The sequence below is a fragment of the Cryptotermes secundus genome, unplaced genomic scaffold (assembly GCF_002891405.2).
Source record: "Cryptotermes secundus unplaced genomic scaffold, Csec_1.0 scaffold143, whole genome shotgun sequence".
Classification (NCBI taxonomy): domain Eukaryota; kingdom Metazoa; phylum Arthropoda; class Insecta; order Blattodea; family Kalotermitidae; genus Cryptotermes; species Cryptotermes secundus.
In genome coordinates, this window is record NW_019741301.1 from 381,516 (window position 1) to 398,027 (window position 16,512).

The 16,512-nt window shown below is 44.9% G+C and overlaps 1 protein-coding gene across 1 annotated transcript in view; it reads right to left on the reverse strand.

Annotated features, from left to right (window-relative positions):
* Positions 1–16,512, reverse strand: part of LOC111872694 (noggin-1) — a 94,543-nt gene that overhangs the window by 76,433 nt on the left and 1,598 nt on the right. The window lies entirely within an intron of this gene.

The window sequence follows — 16,512 nt, forward strand, 5'->3', positions numbered from 1 at the left end:
GGATAGGCCGCCCACAGAACTACGATATTGCAGGCAAAGATCTAGGCATGTATCCTGGAGTTAATGTACTCAACTGTCGGCCGGGACACCGACTAGCATGTGGTGTTTCGTGGGTCTCTTCAGTCCCTCTAGGCAAATCCTGGGATAGTACAGCTAGATGACGAACGCTTCCCTTCAAATCGTTTCAAATTCACCTGCATCTACGGTGCTACAGAGCTTGGATAGTGAAACCACCGCTAAACAAGGCACACAAATAAACAGCGATGTATGCAAAAGATAGAATTGGCCCTTTGCTAAAATAATTAAGCACCACGCCCTACATTCGTAGGGGTGACAAGAGCCCAGTGGCCGCGCAGCCTGAGGCATGAACTCTCTTCGCTCCCTCGAACTCTGGGATCGTGGGTTCGAATCCCACTCAAGGTATGGATGTCTGTGTACGTTTTTTCTGAGTTTGTGTTGCTCTGTGTGAAGGTAGCGGCCTTGTGACTAGCTGATCCCTAGTCCAAGGAATCCTACCGACTGCATAGATCAAGAAACCGAAAAAAACGGTCACGGTCCAGCAAAAAGTACTGTAGAGCCATAGATAGATAGAGAAGAGGCATAACTCCAACATTCTCGACCTTGGCACTAGATGGAGGTGAGAGGTTACTTTCACACCCCGACCGCTTTAACCCCTAGGAAAGAGTTGTGTGCACCGGATAGGAGGCTGGATGGGCCTCAGAGCCAGTAAGGATGAAGTTGGATAAAGAGAAATCTCCTGTTTCTTCCGAGAATTGAACCTCGGCCCGTTCAACCCGTAGCCCGTCGGTATACAGACTGATCTATGCCGACATTATAACTATGTATGAACATGTATTAATTACATACACTATATTATTATATCATGGCCAAGCAGTAGCGTAGTTTGTGAGGCACTATGCTACAAACGGGAAGATCTCGGGTTCGAGTCCCGCTGAGGTGGATTTTTTCAATTTACCTAATTCTTCCAGCCGCACTATGGCCCTGGGGTCGACTCAATCTCTAACAGAAATGAGTACCACAAATCTTACTGGGGGTAAGGGTGGCCGGTGCATGAAGCTGACAACCTCGCCGCCATCTGTGAGACGATTATCTAGAGAAAATGTGGGAGCCTCGATGTCTCACAACCCTATGGGGCTTCACATTTTATATTATTATACCGATATTTTTTGTACATTACGTCATCATTACGCTACCGTTTACTTAACTCGTACTGTAGCCGCTACACTGGTGTAAATTAACCAGTGTTTTTACTTATGCTCTGTTAATAAGATTGCTGTTGACTAAGGTAGTCACTGAATTTCAGTATCGGTGTGTAGGCTGGAGGACCGGGGTTCTTTTCTCTATCGCGCTTTTATCAGATCGGGAGCCCCCATGACTTCTCAGCCAGGTGGTACCTAGAATGTTTATACGGGAATAAAACAGATGGGACGTGAAGTTGACCATTCAACTCCATTTAATGTCGAGGCCGAGTGCGTTGGCCCAGACATTCATTCCCCAAACGTCTTCATGGCGTGATGCTTAATTAAGCACGGGGATAATTTTACATTTAATTTATTGATGTTAAACTTATGGTTCTGTCACCAGGGATTTAGTACTGGAATCAAATAACACGGACTTGAGAATGTTTATGGCTGTTTCATGCCAGAAAGTTTAGTCGCAGGGCTCAGGGAATAATACAACTTTCTTTTTCGGCGTCCTAGCCATCTTCATGATAGAGGCAGACAACCCGGTTCCGACTTAATATGTGCATGCTGTCTTTTTCAAGGTCTTATTCGGTTTCGGTATATTTTTTTCTCTCCTCTTGCTCCTACTTCGGAGTATAGGGATGATTTCTCAGTTTCATGATCATTTCACAGACGGTAGAACTCCTTGGACAGGTGATCAGCTGGTCGCAAGGCCTCTACCTAAACACAGGACAACACAAACACAGAATAAACGCATACACATCAAATATCCATACCTTGTGTGGGATTCGAAGCCACGATACCGGCTTCCGAGGGAGCGAAGACAGTTCATGTCTTAGGGCGGTATCGCACTAGGATGCCATGGCAGCGACACCAAGAGAGTTGCCATGGCGTCCAGCTGCCAGATGATCGGGACTGAATTTCAGTTATAATTTTTCGGAGGTGAAATTGGACATGTTTGAAGGAAATAGAAATATACACGCACGGACGTCAATGGACTGGCCTCAGACTGTCGTGTGATGTTGATTTGGCCTTTGCCTTCGTGGCAGCGATGCCAGCAGCATTAGCACCTAGCATCTTGGTTGGCAGCCATGCCAGCAGCATTAGCACCTGGCATCTTGGTTGGCAGGGATGCCAAGCTGGAAGCGCTGCCAGACAGATGCCAGGTGCCACATATGACTACTAAATTAATACATTGGGTTTGGCCGAGATGGTGGCAGCTGCGCCATGTCCTGCCGTTGGCATCCTAGTGCCATACCACCCTAAGACCGCTCGGCTACCATGACCGGCGGTTTCGGTATGCTTTTGGTTTTATACTGCAGAATATGTTTTGTTCTTTGAGTAGTAACTAACCCATCGCTGAGGGTCCGTCATCATAGGTGACATACGCTGTTATGTCTTCATTAGAAAGTTGTTTTTTTAATTGCTAGTGGGGTGAGACTAAGTTCCTTGTACTGCGGCCACTTCTGGCCTATTGTACCAGACCCAGATGATAGGTGAGGGTGATTGTGGAGCAATTGGTGGAATGAAGATTGGCAGGGGAAACCTAAGTACTCGGGGACAACCTGCCCCAGCGCCACTTTGTCCACCAGAAATCCCACTTGATCAGACCCGGGATCGAACCCGGGCCGCCGCGATGGGAAGCCAGCGACTAACCGCTTGAGCTATGGCGTGGCCTCATTAGAAAGTTACTAAATGCTATTTCTATAAAACGATGTGGACCAAAATGGCCGTGCTGGAGGTCACGTTCAACACAACAATATCCTTCCGTAAGGTCGTCTACTCAAACTGTGACCTACCGCTAAGATATTTTAAACCAAGCATGTCCTGCTTGTGGGAGCCGGGATGGCTCAGTCGGCATAGCGACTGGCTATGGACTGGACGAATGATAGATCGGATTCGAGTCCCGGTAGGAGCTAGAATTTTCTCATCTCCACGTCGTCCAGACCGTTCTGGGGTCCGCCTAGCCTCCTACGCAATGTCTAACGAGGGCTCTTACCCTGAAGGTAAAGAGGCCGGAGTGTGAAGTTGCCCACTCACATTCAACTAGCACAGAGGTCAAGAATACATGATCTGTACATCCACTCCCCTTATAAGTCTTCATAGCTTAGTGACCAGTTAAATATAAGGACAACTTTATCTTTACCTTTTTTTATCATGCTTGGTTGAGGCATTATGCTACAAGCCGGAAGGTCGCGGGTTAGATTCTCGATGAGGTCATTGCATTTTTCAGTTGACTTAATCCTTCCAGCTGCAGTATGGCCCTGGGGTTGACTCAGCCTCTAACAGAAATGAGTGCCAGGAATCTTCCTGGGAATAAATGATAGCGGGCGCGTAAGACTGACAATCTCACCTCCATCTATGAGCCGACTGTCTAGACAATGTGGAACCCTATGGGCCTCCAAGGCCTGTTGTAGGGATAGCTTTACCTCTTTTTTTATATTCATGTGTATTTTTTGTACCGACTGTCTTTTCAGGAGAGCCTAGTCGGTATAGCGACGGACTGTATGGCCTGGGCTCGATTCCCGGAGAGGCTATATATTTTTCTCTACTCCACAATGTTAAAACTAGCCCTGGAGTCCACCAAGCCTCCTAGACTATTGGTACAGGGATTCTTTCCCGTGGGATAAATCGGTAGGGGCGTGAAGCTGACCACTCATCCCCATCTAGTGCAGAGGTCACGAATGGTTGGGCTATAATCACACTCCCTTACACATCTTCACATTGTGGTGCCTAAGCAACAGGGGCAACTCTACCTTTATGAGGCTGCAGTTTCAGTTTTTTAGTGATGTCTTTGTTTTTAATATATTCTAGACCAGTGGATCTTTTAACTGTTAAATATCTGAGCTCTACTGACTATTCTATTTGTATCCTTTGCTTAAAATCTATTATTAATGCACTTAAATAACTGAGTCTCTAATTACAGGGCTACACCGCTCAACAATGTGGCAGTAAGTATCTCTCTTTCACACCAGTGGGTGGCAACCACGTATCATTGCTAGAGGTCGGAAGACGATGGTCGATTAGAAAACCCTTCCAAAATGCTTCGGAGGGATGCATTCCTCTTTCTGTACCACACGGAGCTAGGGGCAGGGGGGCGAGATTCCAATTTACGTTCAGGTACAAGGGTCCAGAAATTAACCTCTACAAGGTGTACAATAATTCGATTCCTAATCAGCTTCTCTTAATTTTCGAGTAAGAAGAACGATTGGAAAGAGTTTACGTGATTCCTGTGTAATGCTGTGTTTATCACCCAGTGGGTCACGTTCCAGTGGTAGGACGCAAGATTGGCTGAATGTGGTCTCAAGCCCCAAAAATTAGAGCTTTTCATTGAAGGCTAAGATAGTAAATTGTACATCATAAAAGGTAAAGCTGTCCCTATGCTTAATTAATTAAGCACTATGACATGAAGGTGTATAGGGGAGTGGATGTATGGCTCCACATCTTCTTGACTTTGGCACCAGCTGGAGGTGAGTGTTCAGCTTCAGGCCTCGGCCGCTTTACCCCCGGTGAAAAAAGAGACCCCCGATGTCCATTGGATAGGAGGTATGGTGGACTCCAGAGCCGGTCTGGACGATGTGGAGGAAAGAAAATTCTTGACCCTACCAGGACTCCAACTCCGACCACTAGGTCGTCCAGCCCGTAGCCAGTCGCTGTGCCGACTGAACCATTCCGGCTCTGAAAAGTACACGATTGTGTAAATAAAACTTTTTAAAGCAAAGAAACTTACCTTTCTATTAAATGAGATGGGATAACTCAGTCCGTATGACGGGCTGCGGGTTTGAGGGCCGGGATTCGATTCCTGGCATAGGCAACAATTTTTTATTTAGTTCACAGCGTCCATACCGATGCTGGGGCCCGCCCAGTCTCCTATACCATGGGTACGGTAGCGTTCTTCCCTCGGGTCAACTCGACCGGGTTGTCAAACTGACAACTCGCCTCCAGGTAGTGCCGAGGTCAAGAAGGGTGGACCTATACCTCCAATCTCCATAGACATTTATGGCGTTGTGCTTAATTAGTTAAGCACAGCGACAACTTTAACTTTATTCTACCTTAACAGGGACAACTTTGCCTTTCTTTTCATTTCTACTGTGGCGGGAATACGGTTTTGATAAAATGACCAGTGGGACCTAAGATCCATTTGTAAAAGAATCACAGGTGAATGGTGTGGAGTTGTGGTTTTTGTTTCAAACTTTAAAAGAACAATTAATTCTGTCCACAGGCATATCAGTGCTGCAGGAGGTCTATAGTTTTCTCTCAGAGAGCGACCTAGGGACAGAGAGAGAGAGAGAGAGGAAAGTGTAACTGACGGCAGAGAGACCTTAAATTTATTATGGGGTGGGGGGAATTTCCGGCAGCGAAGTTATCCAGAAGGTGTCCGCTCGTCCTTCAAATAAAAGAAGGTTGGCCAGAAGGTAAAAGAGTCGGGGAGTAAAGAAGGTAAAGGGCTGGGAAGTGAACAAGGTAAAGCATTGGAAAGTGAACAAGGTAAAGCGTTGGGAAGTGAAGGTAAAGCATTGGGAAGTGAAGAAAGTAAAATACTGAGAAGTGAAGAAGGTAAAGCGTTGGGGTGTGAAGAGGCAAAGAGTAGGATAATGACGAAGGTAAAGCATTTGGAAGTGATTCGTGGTTATGCCGCAGAAAAAAGGAGTTAAACTTGGTATTCACTAAGTTGGGTAGGAATTTTGACTATAATATTGCATGGGCCATAAGATTTAGTCAATATTTTGGTGAAATTAATACTACGATTAATTCGCTTAAAGAACGAAATATCATCTGAAACTTATAATTATCAGCGTGTAAACCACTTTATACCAGTATTATTAGAGCCAGGCACCACCCCCTCCAAATAAATCGCCTGTGTTTGTGTCATTTCTGTACAAAAATTTTAAGAATAATTAAAATTAGGTTTAACGATCTTTAATGATTTATAATTAGAAGAGAAATGAAAGGGGTGGGTTTACATTCAGAGCCCCATATGTCACTAAAATTTAGAATACACACATATGAGAAGGGAAACATGCATACATAATTTTTATTGGCGTAATGAAGGAAAGAGATTACTCGGTAGACCTAGATGTGAGTATAATATTAATATTTGTCTTGAAGAAATGTGTTATGATGGTGTGAACTGGATCCGTTCGGCTCATAGAATAAGACGTATGTTAGATGAGAGAATGTGATAAGTTCTGGGAAGAAGTAAGCGCCTACTTTCCTTTGATAAGATGTGGACCTTACAGAAAACGAATTTTTGGGGGGGGGGACATATAGACACGCAGACAACAAGGTGATCTCATAAGATTCCATTTTCTTTCGAAATAAGGTAAAGGTAAAGTTGTCCTTGCGCCTAACTAATTAAGCACTACGCCATGAAGGCGTATGGGGGAGTGGATGTATAGATCCACGTTTTTTTGACCTCGGCAATATGACGGATGACTAATAATGAGCCTTAAGGAAAGAGAACGGTGGATTGAATTCATGTGGCTCTGGACAGAGATCAATGACGGGCTCTGCTGTACAGTAAGGAGAATTTAGTTTCCATAAAAGCAAATAATTTCTTGGCCAGCCGAACGACTGTTAACTTCTCAAGGAGGATTCTACTAAATGGACCCAGTTGTACCAAGTTAAGATGCAAACGGACGCTGAAAGTTACTGATCCTTTATTGCACTAACTGTTTTTCTCCAGATGAGAAAATAATATTAAAGTGGATGTTTCAGATATTCTTATGCGTAGATGAGGACTGGATAAATGGAACAGGATGAGGATCAGGCGGGTACTTTTGCGAAGACCGTGATGAAACTTCGGGTTCTGCAAAAGCAGGGAATTTCTTCATCAACCCAGTATCACCTATTCCAGGAAGACTTATGCACCACATATTCTTGTTCTTGTTTTTATAACCAGCTAACTGACTAATTAATTCTATGGAGCTGAGTCCTTTGCAAGTTACATCTGTTCAGGTAAATTCCCGAAATTTTACGGATCCTGAAGTTTCATTACATTGTACACAGGAACGCGCCACTGGTCCCCATCCACACCACATGAGAGCGCCATGAGTCCGCATCCACACCATAGGATGGCGCCATTAGTCCCTATCCACACTACAGGAGAGCTCCATTAGTCCACATCCACACCACAGGAGAGGGTCATTGGTCCGCATCCACACCACAGGAGAGCTCCATTGGTTCGCATCCACACCACAGGAGTCATTGGTCCGCATCAACACCACAGAATAACTCCATTGGTCCGCATTCTCTCATCTACGCCTAAGTCTTCAAAATCGTCTCTTTTTCTCTCGTTTCTCTACACAATCTTTGTCTCGTCTCCTCGCCTATCCTCTCCTAGACGTCCTAAATGCTCTGTAGATCTTGTCCTCTTTGGTTTATTATTTTTAGCCTACTTTCCTAAGTAGGTTTACGCGATCTCCCTCCTGTCTGTATCACCCTTATCAAATTTTTAATACCTGAACAAATTGTTATGAAACTCGGTGCCTAAATCATGGCAACTGGGCCCATTTCGGTGCCGTACTTCATAAATCCCTCACATCAGTCTGTGTGTCTGCGTGTGTATCTCTCCTGTCGTTACTGGCCATCTGCTTGGTAATATGTTATCTTTCCTTCCATTGCTAGGCTACGGCTCGGTAAACACTTTCTCGCACCAACGAATGAACGCAACAATAGAAGAATTGTTGAAAGAGGAACTTTCTATGCGGTCCGTTCCTTATCAAAGGGGAGTCTGTGGTTCTATCCCCCTATCGTTGCTAGGTAATAACTTGGTAAAGACGTTCCCGCGGTAACGAAGAGTTGTCGGATGCATCGTTTTCTATGCAGTCCGTGTCGTATCACATGCAAGTAGGCGATTAATTCTTCTCCAAGCTTATTATTTATTATTATCATCATCATAATTAACTAAGCACAACAGACCACTGTAAGTCGCGGCGCAAGGGCAGAGAAGGCCCACCACTTATACATTCAGTCATACATCATCATAATTATCATCCTATTCCATTACCGTTGGCATGTATCGAACACCTGCTAAAAAAACAAACAAAACTCCGTGGTTTTAGTCCGCAAGCGAACTATACCGACCAAGCGACAGTCATTTGTCGGCGAAGTTAGTGCCAACTTTTGCGGATAGAGGGTGTCACGTGGTCAGCGCAACGAATCCCCACGGCCTTTCCTGTAGTACCTTTCAAAGTAGCTTTCTCCTCTGTCCTGTTTGGTGTTTTGACAAGAACTATGAAGTTCTTTGCCTTTCTTTTTCCACTGCGTTTTAAGATCTGATGAACCGCCGTGCCTTCGTGTCAATAAACCGTATGAGACCACCGGCTAACCTCACGAAAGGTTTTCTGTAATTATCCTTAGTCCCTATATGCAGATTTGGTCACAGTACCTAAAGTAGGCCACGACCACTTCCAAAATCCTTTCCAGTTCTTCATTCATCTAACATTAATCCATTTGATGGTATCCGGTGTAGCTTAAAGCAAATGTTGTCCCTGTGCTCAACTAATTATCACGCCATGAAGACGCATGGGGGGAGTGGAGATATAGCTCCAGCATTCCTGACCTCGACACTAGATGGAGGTGATGGGTCAGCTTCAGTCCTCGGCCGCTTTGTCCCAGGGGAAAGAACCCCCGATACCCCCTCAATAGGAGGCTGAGTGGGCCCCAGAACCGGTCTTAAAGCTGTGGAGAAGAGAGAAATTTCTTGCCCCTGTCCTGGATCTAATCCTGGTCGCCCAGCCCGCAGCTGTCGCTACACCGACTAAGCTTTTCCGGTTCTTATAATGTATAGCCATTGAAAGCATCGTTAAACAATCCTTAAAGGAATCCACCATTAGTATGTACACCTCTCTCTGGAGATAAAAAAGGTGTCACGTTACATTTGTACATGTTTTTGGCTTCTCATCAAAGCACAGTACAAATTTGGAACCAAAGATATTCTAAGCAGTTCCACAATGAACCAATTATGAAAGACATGTGAAGGGTTTGGTAAAGTGGTCAACAGTTTCAAGGTTGTTTGCCGTCAAAAGATAGGCTGTGCCAACATAAGAGATATTGTATTTGTTAAGGATGGGCTCTTTTGTAATCCTAGACAACCATTAAACTACTGTGCCGAAGGCAGAATTGAGAACTACCGCCGTTCCGAAAGACTTCAAATGTATCAACACAGAATTTATATTCAACACTCTGAATAAATAACATTAAAACGACACAAGAGACTGCCTCCTTGAAACGGAGTCATACCTAAGGGGCTAACAATCACTGAGCTTGTCAAGAAATCGCCCGACTATGCAATCCAAGTGTTCATTATCCACCTACAGCCCTTTGTTGGGCCGATTCTTTCGGTTTCTTAACTCTATACACAGTCAGTGCACGGCTTCTGTGGTGTAATGGTCAGAGTTCCTGGCTTCAGATCCAGAGGTCCCGGGCTCGATTCCTGGCGCTACCAGGTTTTCTGAGAAGTAGTGGGTCTGGAACGGCGTCCACTCAGCTTCGTGAGAATAACTGAGGAGCTATTTCAAGGAAATAGCGGCTCCGGTCTAGAAAACCAAGATTAACGGCCGTGGGGATCTGATGCGCTGACCACGCGACACTCTCTCTCCGCTAAAGTTGGCAATAACTTCGTCGACAAACGGCGGTAGCTTGGTCGGTATAGTTCGCTTGCGCACTAAAACTACGGAATTAGTTTCTTATACACAGTCAGTAGGACTCTTTGGAAGGGGGATCAGCCAGCCGCAAGGCCGCTACCTACACACAGGGCAACACAAACGCAGAATAAACGCACACAGACATATATACCTTGAGTGGGATTCGAACCCACGAACCCAGAGTTCGAGGGAGCGAAGAGAGTTCATGCCTCAGGCTGCGCGGCCACTGGGCTCTTGTCACCCCTACGAATGTAGGGCGTGGTGCTTAATTATTTTAGCAAAGGGCCAATTCTATCTTTTGCATACATCGCTGTTTATTTGTGTGCCTTGTTTAGCGGTGGTTTCACTTTCGACTATTATTAACGTGGGCATTAGATAGAAGTGAGTGGTTAGATTCTTGCTCCGGCGGCTTTATCCCAGGGGAGATGGAAGGATGGGCCCTGGCGCCGGACTGGACGCTATGGAGAATGAATACATTTCTTGCTCCTGCCGGGAATTGAACTCCGGCCGCCCAGCTCGTCGCTAAACCTGTGCAATTCTGTGTAGAGTACTCCTACTTCCGCTCAGTGACTTCTGGGGCCTCAATAGTAATTATTACAATCCTCATGTATGCTATGAGTTAAGAGTAAGGATAGCTCAGTCGGTATAGCTACTGGCTGTGGGCTGGATGACTGAGGGATCGGAGTTCGAACCCCGATAGGGTCAAGAATTTTCTCTTCTCCAAATCGTCCAGATAGACTATGGAGTCCACCCAATCTTCTAGCCAATGGGTACCGGGGACCCTTTCCCTGGGGTAAAGCGACCGGGGCATGAAGCTGACGAATCACCTCCAACTAGTGCTGAGGTCAAGAAAATGTGGATCTATACATTCACTCTCCCATACGCCTTCATGCCGTAGTGCTTAATTCGTCGAGCACAGGGACAACTTTACCTTTTTTTTTTTCCTTGGCACTACAGCCCCAGTGGGCCTAGGCCTACCTCCATGAACTTATCCGTTATCTATATATCTTACACATTCGGTAGGACTCCTTGGGCGAGTGATCAGCTCGTCGCAAGGCTCCTATCTGTAGACAAACACAGAAAAAAAAAGCACACAAACATCCGTGCCCCGAGTGGGATTCGAACCCACGATCCCGGCTTCCGAGCGAGCGAAGACAGTGCATGCCTTAGACCGCTCGGCTACCCTGACCGGCACAACTTTACCTTTTCCCTGTGCTTAATTAAGCATCGCGCCATGGAGACGTACAGGGAAATGGAGGTATAGCTCCACTATTCTCAACCTTGGCGCTAGATGGAGGTGACTGGTCAGCTTCACACTCTGGATAAAACCCTAGTCGCCGATTCCCATTGGATAGGCTCCAGGGTCGATTTGGACGCTGTGGAGAAGAGAAATATTTTGCCCTTTCGAGATTCATCTCTTCATGGCATTCAGACCGGTTTTGGGCTTACGCAGTCTCCTATTCAATAGATACCGAGGGTCTTTCTTCGGGGGTAGAGCAGCCGGGGCGTGAAACTGACCACTCTCCTCTCACTAGTGCCGAGGTATAACTCCACTCCCCCATACGTCTTCATGGCTTGGTGTGTAATTAATTAAGCACAGGGACAAATTTAACTTTTTTACTTCTAGATGTATAAACATTCTAGAGTAGGCAACCTTACGGAATGAAATTCCTCTGTGTTCACCGAGATCTTGGTATGGAGATTTTGGGTCCCGTCTTATGTTGAAAATAAATCTCATAACTCTCTAATAATGATGTGAATAAATACGTCACTATCTGATTATGAAGTACCCTGAATATGTTCCCGACACAGTTTACTGTCAAGTCGCATTTCCTGTATGACTTATTTGTCGATTTTATATTTATCGGTAAAGGTAAATTTGTTCCTGTGCTTAACTAATTAAGCAATATGCCATGAAAGCTTACGGGGGAGTGAATGCATAGTCCCACGTTTTCTTGACTTCGGCACTAGCTGGAGGTAAGTGGTCAGCTTCACGCCTCGGCCGTTTTACCCCCGGGGAAAGAGCCCCAGGTACCCATTGGATAGAAGGCTGGGTGGGCCCCAGAGCCGGTCTGGACGACATGGAGAAGTGAAAATTCTTGCCCCAATCTGACCTAGAACCCCGACCCCTTGGTTGTCCAGCTCGTAGCCAGTCACTATACCAACTTAGCTGCTCCAGCCCCGTTTGTATTTACTGATCTGGGTAAAATTTCAGGTAGAGCTAAGTAGCCTCCTAACAGATTAGACCCTTTTTCGAAAGGACTGAGGACACGCAGTCTGTGATGTGACAGACAAGGGTTAGCTGTATATCATGTCCACACGTTTTACAGCTGCAGGTCTGAAATTACAACAATACAAGCAATAACGGACCCTACAGATCTTCCCACAGGACAGCAAAGCTCCTTAATTTCAGTGTGCACGAGGGCTGTCCATTTCACACCGTGAGGGGTCACGTATTTTATTGTCACGTATCCGGGGTTTGTGTGACTTGATGATCAAATTTATTTGACCTTTTACAACTGGTTACAAGAGTTCACAAACCACTATCTGACACGCTGTCGTCTTTCGACCGGACACTCCACGGGAAATATTCTGACTTCAAATTGAACTCATTTTTACTCCGTTGCACTCCTTGGTACTTATTCAATTCTGATCTGAACTAAAAGTCAAAGTCACCTTGCGACTGACGGCCAGTCAGTCAGTAAGTCTTGGTTTCTAGCCCCATCTGGGGCTCATGACCAGATATTTATTACTGTTTGACAGTTACGGTCTTGTTTTTGTGGGCCGCTCTCTCTGACGAGAGGACGGGTCTGTCTTTTGTATATGCTGCTGGCCCTTGCCAGCGCAGTCTTTCTAGGATCCGAGTCCCTTGGGATTCGTGACCATATTTTACTGTCTCAGAACTGAGACTTCCCTTTTCGTCTCCTCTTACGACTCGCAGGTCCACGGTGGAGGTATTCGACCCCGCCTCCACACGTGGTGGGGAGGGATATGCGATTGACTATGCCCTCTTATAACTCCTCAGCACTGATCCCACGGAAAACACGGTCTTCTGTTGTCAAAAATGCGTGACTATTGGTCCGTTACCTAGCAACAGATGTCCTATTGTTGACAGTGTTCGCTTCATGAATGTACTTACCGAGTCGTTGCCTAGCAATGGACATATGCGTCAGAATATTATGTATTTACACGCAAACCACATTATAAAATATAAGGTAAACAGGTAAAACTGTCCCGGCCCCAGGACCGGTCTGGACGTTGTAAATAAGAGAAAAATTTCTTGCCCATACCGGGAATCGAACCCCGGCCGTCCAGCACGTAGCCCTTCGCTATACCAACTGATCTATGCTAACTCCTATTATAATTTTTTCCAATTACACCTATGCAAATACCTGTCCTACAATGATCAGGCCTATGAAGGCCAAATATAAGAGTAAGTACTGACAGAGGGCGGAGCCACAGCTCAAGTGGTTAGTCGCTGGCTTCCCACCGTGGCGGCCCGGGTTCGACTCCGGGGTCTGGTCAAGTGGGATTTGTGGTGGACAAAGTGGCTCTGGGGCGGGTTTTCTCCGAGTACTTCGGTTTCCCCTGCCAATCTTCATTCCACCAAATTCTCCATCATCATAATCACACGAGGCAGGCTACAATATGCCAATCAGTGGCCGCCGTGCCGAGTGGATCCAGTTGGACTCCATCCCCTTCTAAGCGAATTAAAAAAGAAAGTACTGGCAGAGACTGTAATGTTTCACCTTTTGCGGTTGTTGAAGCGGTATGAGGGGATTAAGGAATGGAAAGAGATGTACCTACTTTGTACAGCGTCAGTTCAGAACATATTGGCCACTAGCGTACTTGTGTAGTGTTCAGCTGAACCGAACTAAAGCAGTTGTGTTTGTATCTCTACAGTTCAGAAGTCAAACTGACGCTGAGTGCAATATTATTAAGCCTGACGAAGGCATGGAGCTTGCAGTCACTATATAGTATGTACTGAATGTTTTGGCTCTGGTAGTAGTTGCTGATTCATGCTGCTGCAGCGACTTCAATGGTTGCGACTTCCCGCATTCCTCACAGCCTTCAAGATTAGTTCTATGCTTGTCTAGGAATCAAATGTGACAAAAATATATGTATACATATTTATATACGATATTTAAGTACCAGTCACTGAAGATATGATAGATTGTATCGATAATGTATTCGAGGTTGGAGTCATATTATATCTGTATTTCTGTAAGTAATTTATCGGGAATCGCGAGAAATCATTTCAAAATTTACGCAGAATATTTGGTAACAACTTGTAATTAGGATTTGTGGTTTTCACAGCAAGGACTACTAAGAGTATCAAACAAACTCCGTGGCTTTAGTCCGCAAGCGAACTATTATCTTCTGAAATGTGACGCCACGTAATTCGGTAGACGTTAATTGAAATTTCGGGGAGAAACGCCGCCTCCATTTTCATGGTCGAAGATATGAGCAAGCAAGAAAACAAAACAAACTCCGACCGAGCGACCGCCGCTTGTCGGCGAAGTTAGTACCAACTTTAGCGGCTAGAGGGTGTCGTCTCCACGGCTGTTAATTTCGGTTTTCTAGACCAGGAGCAAGCAAAAGCGTTGTGTAATTGGGTCTCTTAAAACGTAGGCTGTTAATGGTCCATTTTAACAGCCACGAATGATAGATAATGAAACTGGAACATCTGGCACAGAATGACGTACTCGGAAGAACCCTGCCCCAAAGTTAATTTGCCCACCGTAACGAACCCAGGCGGCCGCTGTGGGAAGCCATTCTGATTTTTATAACTCAGGAAACCAAAATATAATTAAATAACTAATAAATTAACTCCTTGGAAGTGAGTCCTTCTTGAAAAGCCACCAGTTATTCAGTTTCTCAAGAATTTTCCAACATTTTGTGGAACCCGAATGCTCATCACCGTGCATACAACAGGCCGAAACTGGTCCCTTATCCTGAGCCACATCATTCCGGTCTTTTTTTCAGTTTCATGATCATTTTACAGACGGTAGGACTTCCTGAACGGGTGATCAGTCCAGAGCAAGGCCTCTACTTAAGCACAGGACAACACAATCACAGAATAAACACATACACATACCAAACATCCATGCCTTGTGTGGGACTCGAACCCACGATCCAGGCTTCCGAGCGAAGGAAGACAGTTCATGCCTTAGACCACTCGGCTACCGTGACCGACAGAATTTTATACCATAGCTTTTGAAACTTATTATAATGTCGGCAATATAACCACATTCGTACCTCCTAGGGCAGACCTAACCATTAGTACCTTATGTAAACATCGAAAGATTATACACAGAAACATGAATACAAGACAGACAACATAAACCGTTAAATTCCTGATTAGGTTTCCGAAAAAAGAAATATACTTGTTGACACTCGAGATAAATTTGCCGGCATCTAACTTTCTCCATGTAATAATAAATCTTAAAAACTACGCAAACTTGCCTCACGACCCTACTTCTTCGGAAAAGTTCTTTATTTCTTGCCCCTTTCTACAGAAACCAAATTTAGTAAGGCGGGCCCTGCAGGTTGTACCAGTAGCCTTGAAAAGGATATGCTGTCACCAGTCGAGTTCCAAGACAAAGGAGCAGACATTTCGAACGATCTGAATTAGAATAGGCACCAGACACGTTTGTGTAGGACTTGACTGGTGAACAGACGTACTGAAGCTTCTCTGGCGTGGCCGTACACAACATGCTATAACACTCTCGGTAACCATTCACGGAAGTCACATAATACCACGTCGGCCTCACACGCAAGCACATCCGCTCTACACAACTCTACTCCACAACCTCCACTCGCCCATACATCTTAATGGCGTGGTTCTTAATTAATTAAGCACATGAACAAATTTATACATTTTAGCTGTAAAATTACCTTACCTAAAAACATCTGAGCAATCCAGTGCATGGCGCAAAGCTACAGTGAATGATCTACTTTGATAGCAACTCGCAGGTTGGATAGTAGAGAACCTGTTTCCTATCTCCTCTCACCTTCACACCGAAAATTACTGAAACAAGGACAAGCTCGTAGATTCATGTCCTGAACTGTACTTTGTTCCTTATTTTATCTTCATCGCTGCCGGGAATTGAAATCCGGCCGCCCAGACCGTCGCTAAACCTTCTGTGCAATTCTGTGTAGAGTATTCCTACTTCCATTCAGTGACTTTTGCGGCCTCAAGGCCAGTTACAGGCAGAGCACAGTGTAGATAAAGGTAATTACATTATGAATAAACACAACATAAAGTCAAAGACAAATTACAGGCAAGCACTGGAGGAAAAACACATTAATGCAGACAAGTAAACAAACAAAATAATAATAATAACACTAATAATTTCATTATCACAAATCTAGGTTGCTATTAACAATTGAGAAATGTAAGGTATAGATATTTAGAAAATAATAATAATTCAGTTTAATTCTAGTTTATGTTCACTCAAATAATAGTAGCAATTATACCATATTATAAAAATGATTGAGGAGAACGTTCCTGGCTCCGAATACGTCAGCGTCCCTGCAAACTACGTACAGTAGCAGCTGATGAACTTCTAGCAACAAAATACAAAAAAAAAAAAAAACACCCTCTATCCGCTAAAATTGGCACTAACTTCTCCGACAAGCCGCAGTCGCCCGGGCGG